This window comes from Lepidochelys kempii, chromosome 3, assembly GCF_965140265.1.
Source record: "Lepidochelys kempii isolate rLepKem1 chromosome 3, rLepKem1.hap2, whole genome shotgun sequence".
Classification (NCBI taxonomy): Eukaryota; Metazoa; Chordata; order Testudines; family Cheloniidae; genus Lepidochelys; species Lepidochelys kempii.
The window spans coordinates 64865603-64873917 of record NC_133258.1 but is presented as its reverse complement, the minus strand read 5'-3'; positions in this window follow the sequence as shown (position 1 = coordinate 64873917).

The window sequence follows — 8315 nt, the reverse complement described above, 5'->3', positions numbered from 1 at the left end:
GTACACACATCCATACTGCTTTTAAACATTTAGAACTATCATTCTTCAAAAGCTTGGACCTGTGAAAAATATATATTAGTTAATAAATAGCCATTTTTGAGCCAAAAGGCAGAGGGTATGAGAGGTATGACTCAACTATCTGTATGTGTGGTTGGAATTTTATTTGTTTGTTTGTTTTGGTGGTGGTTTGTTTTTTAAAGGCTTTTGTAGAGAGCTCAAAAATATTGGTAACATTTTTCAATAAACTTTTATGATTCCAAACCATGAACATAAATGCATTCATGTTTCACAAACACTTGACTGATGAAGCTTTACTAGTATGAACACTTACTGAAAGTGAATTTCAAAATCAGTATGCTCATATACAGAAACTGAATTTTAAATTTGTATGCACGCTCATCCAGTCAGACCAGAAACAATACCATGAAATGTATTTTGCTAAGCATAAGTAAATAGTACAGTTCAAATAGGGCTAGATCTAAAGTCTATTAAACTTAATAAAAGACTTCAGTTGACTTCAATGGCTTTTAGATCAGGCCCATAGTAATAGCAAATATTTACAGAAATTATTCACAATCAATCTAAGGTTTTAAAAAAAATATTTCTCAAGTACTGTCAGACAACTACATTAGAAATGAGCTGCTCATGGATATTCTGAGTAGAAATTAAACTTTCTGGATTAATTATTTGTTGCTTATTTTTCATACAGCTCTGCAGAAACTGATCTTCCCACAGCATTTCTATCCCTGGTGGAAATGCTGTGAGAGCGTCTCTTTATGTACATAAATGATTTCCCAGGGCAAAGTAAAAAGCATACGCCCAATATAAATATGGAGGTATTTGCCTTTATTTGGTCTTATTCCAATGCTGTTTCTATTATTATTTACATTCCAGTAGTGCCTAGAAGCCCCAGTTGACATCAGGGCTCCATTTTGCTCAGTGCAGTACATAAACATTCTGAGACAGTCCCTGTCTTCAGAAGCTTGCAGTCTAAATAGCCAAGACAGACAAAAGATGGGTCCAATAAAAATTTATATGTATTTCTTAACTTGAAGGATGTGAGTAGTCCAATTGAGCTCATGCTGAAAGTCAAGTATGTGGTAGATTGGGGCTAACTGAATTGTCAAGGTCAGATGGACGTCTGTGGCAGAAGTGCAGCTAGAACCCTGATTCCTACTTCGTTGTCTTAACCAGAAGATCTTCCTTCCCTCTGTAATATTTGGAATTCTGTGGAACCCAAATACACCTGGATGTACCTCGTGAGGCTTGGTGGGGTATAAAAGCATTTAAAGAATTAATGACAGATCTATTTAACTTTCTTTTGAACTGAACCCGTTTTATTGTTTTTGACCACAGGGGAAAGAGTGCCCCCCCTTCTTGTCCTTTTCTTTCTTTACATTTTTTTTTTCGTAGCACACATTCTATTCTGACCAGTTTTAAAGCAGGCATGGCCAACTTTCTTTATGTGCTTTGCCTTATACTGTTGTAGCACTGAAGCATCTGTGGAAGAAATTAGAGTGGAGGTTGTGATCAGCTATGGAACAGATGTAGAAATATGGACATCTATGAACAGATTGCATGGAGGACAAAGGGGTACAACCAGGATCAGCAGCAGTGCTTCATGAAAGTGAAGCAATTTGCCAGGCATGTCCCAAGGCCAGGGAGACCGATAGATCTGGTGCTGAGCTGCACACCCCCCACTTTTCCAATGAACTATATGCCATACTTGGCAGAGACCCTCCCAGCACCCTGCAGACGCCATAGATACCTCACAGGAGCCAAAGACAGAGACCCCTCCCATGAACAGGGAAGAGGAGCTGTGGGGAGGAGGCTCCAGCCATGTCACAAGCCAGGACCTGGTCAAGACTCTTCCACAATCTATCCAATCCCACAACGCAAGCATGGATGAGCCTGGTGAAAGGGAAAGGGACCTTGGGTAAGTGTCTGCATTCATTTTTTCCTCACAATACTTAAATTTAAAGATAGCCTGGCCATCGTAACAAGACCCTGGTATCAACTTCTCATTGTTTTACTCAGATGAGAAGACACAGAGAAGACATACAACAAGCAGGTAGAGGTGGCCTCTTTTCATTCCATGGATGGGTTAGTGGGGGTGGGAGGGGCATGTGGAGCTGTTATGTTCATAAGGATGACCCTTGTATCCTCCTGATAGATCTCAATAAAACTTTTATGGAGATACTCTGCAATCCTCTCCCTAAGGTTTCTAGGGATTGCTGCCTTATTTCTTTCTCCATGGTAGGACGCTTTTTCACATCACTCCAAAATCAGTTTGGCTGGCGCCATTGCAATAAATAGGCTTGTGGCATACAGGCCTGGGGGGGCGGGGAGGGGCTGTGCTTTCTATGCCTCATTTACCCTCAGGAGTGAGATATCCGCTAAGATCACCACCACCTGTGGAAGCAGTGCCAATATTCAGTGCCACAGCCTTTATATCATACCCTGGAATAGGGACTGAAAGTTTGCTTCATGCAATCGAAAATCCTTTCCCACTCTCCCCTCCCACCAATCCCTGGTGGGTCATGCCCATCATAGCTGGGGCTAGAAAGTAGCGCTGGGCAGAGGCACTCTGAAGTTGAAGTGGCAATGAACATGTCTTATTAAAATTTTATGGGAATAAGAAAAAAGGCATTTTGAAACTTATCTTTCCCTTTCCATTGTGATTCTAAATCTAATGATACATCTGTCTTAATTGGCAGCTTCTGCCACTGTGGCGTTTGAGGGATGCCCCTTCCACACTTGCAGAATACCTGACCTTGCTAAGGAGAAGAAAGAAGAGGACAAGGGAAGACATGATCAGTGACATCCTGCAAGCCAATATTGTATCAGACCATGAACTAAGGGCCTGGAGGGCCAATATGGCAGACAGAAAGACCCAGCAGCACAAGGAGGGGAAGATGCACCAGGACATAATGAGTCGTCTCAGGCAGCAACCTCAAGTGCTGCAGAACTTGGTTGATCTACTGGTCCAAAAATCCTGGACTCCTCCCCACTCCTGGGAGAATTCCATGGTAGCAGCTCCTTCCACCCCCAACCCCAACTTTCCACAAGACATCGTGGGCCACATCCCTACCCCTACCACTCCATGCTGCGAAATAGCAAGTAAACCCACAGTTTCACATACATTGACCTCTAACAACCACAGCTGGTATATGTGTAGTCATAATGGACTATGTTTATGCACTGAAATAGAACATGTTCAGTGCCTTTCAAATGTCAAAGTTACATTTTACTAATTTGTTAAATTTGCATTGTGGTGCTTGTTTTTGGCACACTGTTTTGGGAGAACAAAACAATCTTTATTAGCTCACAATACATTGCAGAATGCATAGCAGTACTCAAAGCACACAGTACTTGTAAATGTACAGGAAGCAGTGCATGATGCATAGCTTCAGGAAAATAGTCATATTTATAAATGTGTACAGCAAGCACTACACAATTCCCAGCATTGCCCAAAGCTCCAGGCCCAGAACGCTACTGTGGCTAACCGCTAAAGGGCTCTTTCAAAGCTTCCCTCAATCAACCAGTTCCATATTGAACAGCCGGATGCAAGGGCCATTGCAAGAGCTCAAAATCAGAAAACAGCTGCTCCATTTCCACCATGGTGGCAACTTTTCTTCCCTTGCCCCACAGATGTTATGCAAGACCCAATAAGCACCAGTGCTCATTTTTCAGGCACAGAAGTGTTGCTCCATTGTCCACAGCTGCTCCCATGAATGCCAGCAACAACCTTGAATTGTTTTTTGCTATGTCCCTCCATAAACAGTCCTCCAAGAAATCATCATGTCCCCTGTTGCAGTACTTTCTGTTAGCCAGCAAATACATGAGCATTGTGCATCCTACATTTGCAATGTTCATGAGAATAGTGCAGAGATCTATGGGTTCCATGCTTCTTTCAGAAAGGGTAGACTCCAAAAAGTACCATGTGGGTTTGTGGGATTTTTTTTAAAAAAGTGAAAATTATGGGATACAGCTGGCATTGGAGGATGGAGAAAGTTGCATGCTGGGAACTTGACCCCTCGTTCCTAGAGATCCCTAGGTGAGTCATTTTTATTCCATAATAGATTACAAATAGTTCCCAAAAGGCATTGTACTGGGCAGCAGCTTGTGGCACACTGGGATATCTACCTGTAGTGGACCACACTTTGCATCAGCACAAGCACTTCTGGTGAGTATGTACAGTGCAGATGCAAGCAGTCAAATACGAACGTGCCTGAGTGAGATAGAAACTGCTGCAGCTGTACACTGCCATATCTTGCATCAACCAAAGTTTTTAGTATAGACGTGGCCCGAGAAAAGAATGGTCCTCAAGGCTTCTGCCAGAATGTTGACAGCCCTTGGGGAAGCAGTGAGAGTTAAACTATGGCAGCTGATGCTCCTATACACACTGGACTGAAGAGTTTGAAGTATGGTTTTACTTTGAAAAGTGACTCCTTAAAAATGGCATTGTGAAACTCTGCTTATTGATGCTCAGTGATTAGATCATATTTGCTCAGTTTACAATTTTAAAAAGTTTCTAACTGGCAGCCTTGCAATCTCATTTCTGAGAGTAAAGCTGCAAACATTTATCTCCCCCCCACCTCCCCCCCAAATTCAGCAGCTATTAATAAATATTCAGAGCTTAGCAGATCTGTTGAGTAAGAGGGTGCCATTGTGACAGTCATTTTCCAGAATACTATCACACCTTAAGGAAAATCTTCCTGCTTATTCCCCTACTGAGCTACAGGTGGGAGGTGAGTTTTGTGGAATAAGTCTACTAAAATTATGGGCAGTTTTTATGGCTGTATTGTTAGATTTCAAAGTTAACACCCCATTGAGCTGAAGTTTACACATCTTTAAAACTATTATTTTTGCTTGCAGATAGCTGAAGACAGCATTGTATTCAGCTTCCAGAAAACATAGCTAATGCAGAGTTAAAGTTGTCAAGTACTGCTTGGTACCCTTCCAGAATGTGGATGTTGGGTGTGTAGTTTTTTGTTTGTTTGTTAAACCAATCTGAAATCCAGAGTTAAGGTAATGTCTCCCACACCACACATTATCTTTGGTCCTCTGGAGCTGGCAATAGGCACTGGAACCAAATCACACTTGATGTCTGCCTTTTTCTGTGTTGTGTTATGATCCACACATTCTGTACCACCTCTTCTATTCATACATTCACTGACTTTCATTGTATTTGGTGTAACTGATTGATCCAGGGAGTAGTTGCAGCAGGTTGCTAGAGCTCATCCTGTCATCTGAGGAGAGGTACAGCTGTAGCTCAAGGAATCCCTTTTATAGGAAGCTATGATAGGCAGGAGGTCCAAGTAGGTAGTTATAATAGCCCCTCTTGACGCCAAAATCTAAGAATGTATTGTTATACCTTTTGGCCCAAGTGGTTATCCAATGTGCAGGTCCTTGGGGCTTGTTTCTAGAAGAGGAGAAACTAATGACAGGTATTTCTTTGCAATCCTCTTTATTCCCAGAGAATGTACACAAAGTCCTGTTTCCCTGAACGCAGAAGGAACAGACAACAGGATGCAGTTTCTTTGCTCACAATTCCAAGCCTGCCTTTCCAGCCAGCACTCTGCCCTAAAAGCTGCCTATTGTCGCTTTCTCTCAGGGCCTTACTTATAAGTGCATCTCTTTGTCTACTGCTTTCTGGCTGCTTCTGACCCAGACACAGCTCCATCAATTAATCTCCAGCCCTGGTGTTTGCATTCAGTCTAATCTTTGGGTGGTGGCTTCTGGTGCTTCTTCTATCACTGAACAATATGCATTTAATTGTTCCCTCATTTAGCCTACCCATCAGCTTCATCATAGTTTGTGAATGCCCACAGATTAAATATATGGTTGCTGGAGGTCATTCATCCTCCAGCATAATAGTGTGAAAGAGTTTTAGAGATGTCTGTAGAGTAGCAAGGCTGTTAGTATGGCTGTCATAGTCACTGCCACATGCTGACATTCCCCTATGTGTGTTTAAAAGAAGGGACTATAAAGCATGATTCTAACACTCGCTTGTGTATGCTCAGAGTTCACCACATATGCACTGGTATTCACATAGCACTATGTGCCTTTCTGTCCTCTGTGCTACACTATTGCTCTGAGGGGGTTCTAGCAGGCTCATGGCACATCTCACTGCACCACAAGGCTTAGTCAGGGCTAATTGAAGGTGATTATTTCATTAGCAAAGAGTAAAGGTGAATGTGGATTAAGTTGAACAAGTGGAACTTTATTAAACCCTGTGTACTGCTGTGCTCCTGTGGCTGAACTGCCTCCAGCCTAACTCCCAAGTTCTCCATTTTCCTGGTGTCCCTTCATAACAGCCCCTCTAGGAAATGGACCCTCTTCTTCTAGTTCCACTGATTTGTGATACATCTTCACTGTTTAAGAAGATTTTTTTATTATAAACATTTTAAAACAAATAATTGCCCGCCAGACCTCCTACCTCCTTTCTCTTCAGCCCAAGGTTGCTAGCACATATCCAAGTTGGACTCTCATCTTTACAATGGACTCAGCTGATTACATAGGTTAGTATCCTCAAGTGGTGACCACACCAGGAGTAACTTGTCTGTTTTCCTGTCCCCAAGTCTAGCAACCTATCTCACTGTAGAATCCCCTCTCACTTTTATTGCAGTAGACTGTCTCTGGGTGTTGTGGCTGCTGGTTTGTGTCTCCTGTTCCTTTGGATTAGTTGTGCCTCTTGCATTGCCACCTTATCTGACCTAGGTGCCACTGCACTCCTTACAACATCTTCATCATCTGGACCCATGGAAAAGAAGCCCTTGAGGAATTCCACCATGATTTCAACAATTTCCATCCCACCACCAACCTCAGCCTGGTCCAGTCCACACAAGAGATCCACTTCCTGGGCACTACAGTGCTAATAAACAATGGTCACATAAACACCACCCTATACTGGAAACCTACTGACCACTATTCCTACCTGCATGCCTCCAGCTTTCACCCTGACCACACCACACGATCCATCGTCTACAGCCAAGCTCTGCGATACAACCGCATTTGCTCCAACCCCTCAGACAGAGACAAACACCTACAAGATCTCTGTCAAGCTTTCTTACAACTACAATACCCACCTGCAGAAGTAAAGAAACAGATTGATAGAGCCAGAAGAGTTCCCAGAAGTTACCTACTACAGGACAGGCCTAACAAAGAAAATAACAGAACGCCACTAGCCGTCACCTTCAGCCCCCAACTAAAACCCCTCCAACGCATTATTAAGGATCTACAACCTATCCTAAAGGATGACCCAACACTCTCACAAATCTTGGGAGACAGGCCAGTCCTTGCCTACAGACAGCCCCGCAACCTGAAGCAAATACTCACCAACAACCACATACCACACAACAGAACCACTAACCCAGGAACCTATCCTTACAACAATGCCCGTTGCCAAATGTGTCCACATATCTATTCAGGGGACACCATCATAGGGCCTAATCACATCAGCCACACTATCAGAGGCTCGTTCACCTGCATATCTACCAATGTGATATATGCCATCATGTGCCAGCAATGCCCCTCTGCCATGTACATTGGTCAAACTGGACAGTCTCTACGTAAAAGAATAAATGGACACAAATCAGATGTCAAGAATTATAACATTCATAAACCAGTCGGAGAACACTTCAATCTCTCTGGTCACGCGATCACAGACATGAAGGTCGCTATCTTAAAACAAAAAAACTTCAAATCCAGACTCCAGCGAGAAACTGCTGAATTGGAATTCATTTGCAAATTGGATACTATTAATTTAGGCTTAAATAGAGACTTGGAGTGGCTAAGTCATTATGCAAGGTAGCCTGTTTCCTCTTGTTTTTTCCTACCCCCCCCAGATGTTCTGGTTTAACTTGGATTTAAACTTGAAGAGTGGTCAGTTTGGATGAGCTATTACCAGCAGGAGAGTGAGTTTGTGTGTGTATGGGGGTGGGGGGGATGTGAGAACCTGGATTTATGCAGGAAATAGCCCAGCTTGATTGTCATGCACATTGTGTAAAGAGTTGTCACTTTGGATGGGCTATCACCAGCAGGAGAGTGAATTTGTGTGCGGGGGTGGAGGGTGAGAAAACCTGGATTTGTGCTGGAAATCACTTTAGATAAGCTATTACCAGCAGGACAGTGGGGTGGGAATAGGTATTGTTTCATATTCTCTGTGTATATATAAAGCCTGCTGCAGTTTCCACGATATGCATCTGAGGAAGTGAGCTGTAGCTCACGAAAGCTTATGCTCTAATAAATTGGTTAGTCTCTAAGGTGCCACAAGTCCTCCTTTTCTTTTTGCGAATACAGACTAACACGGC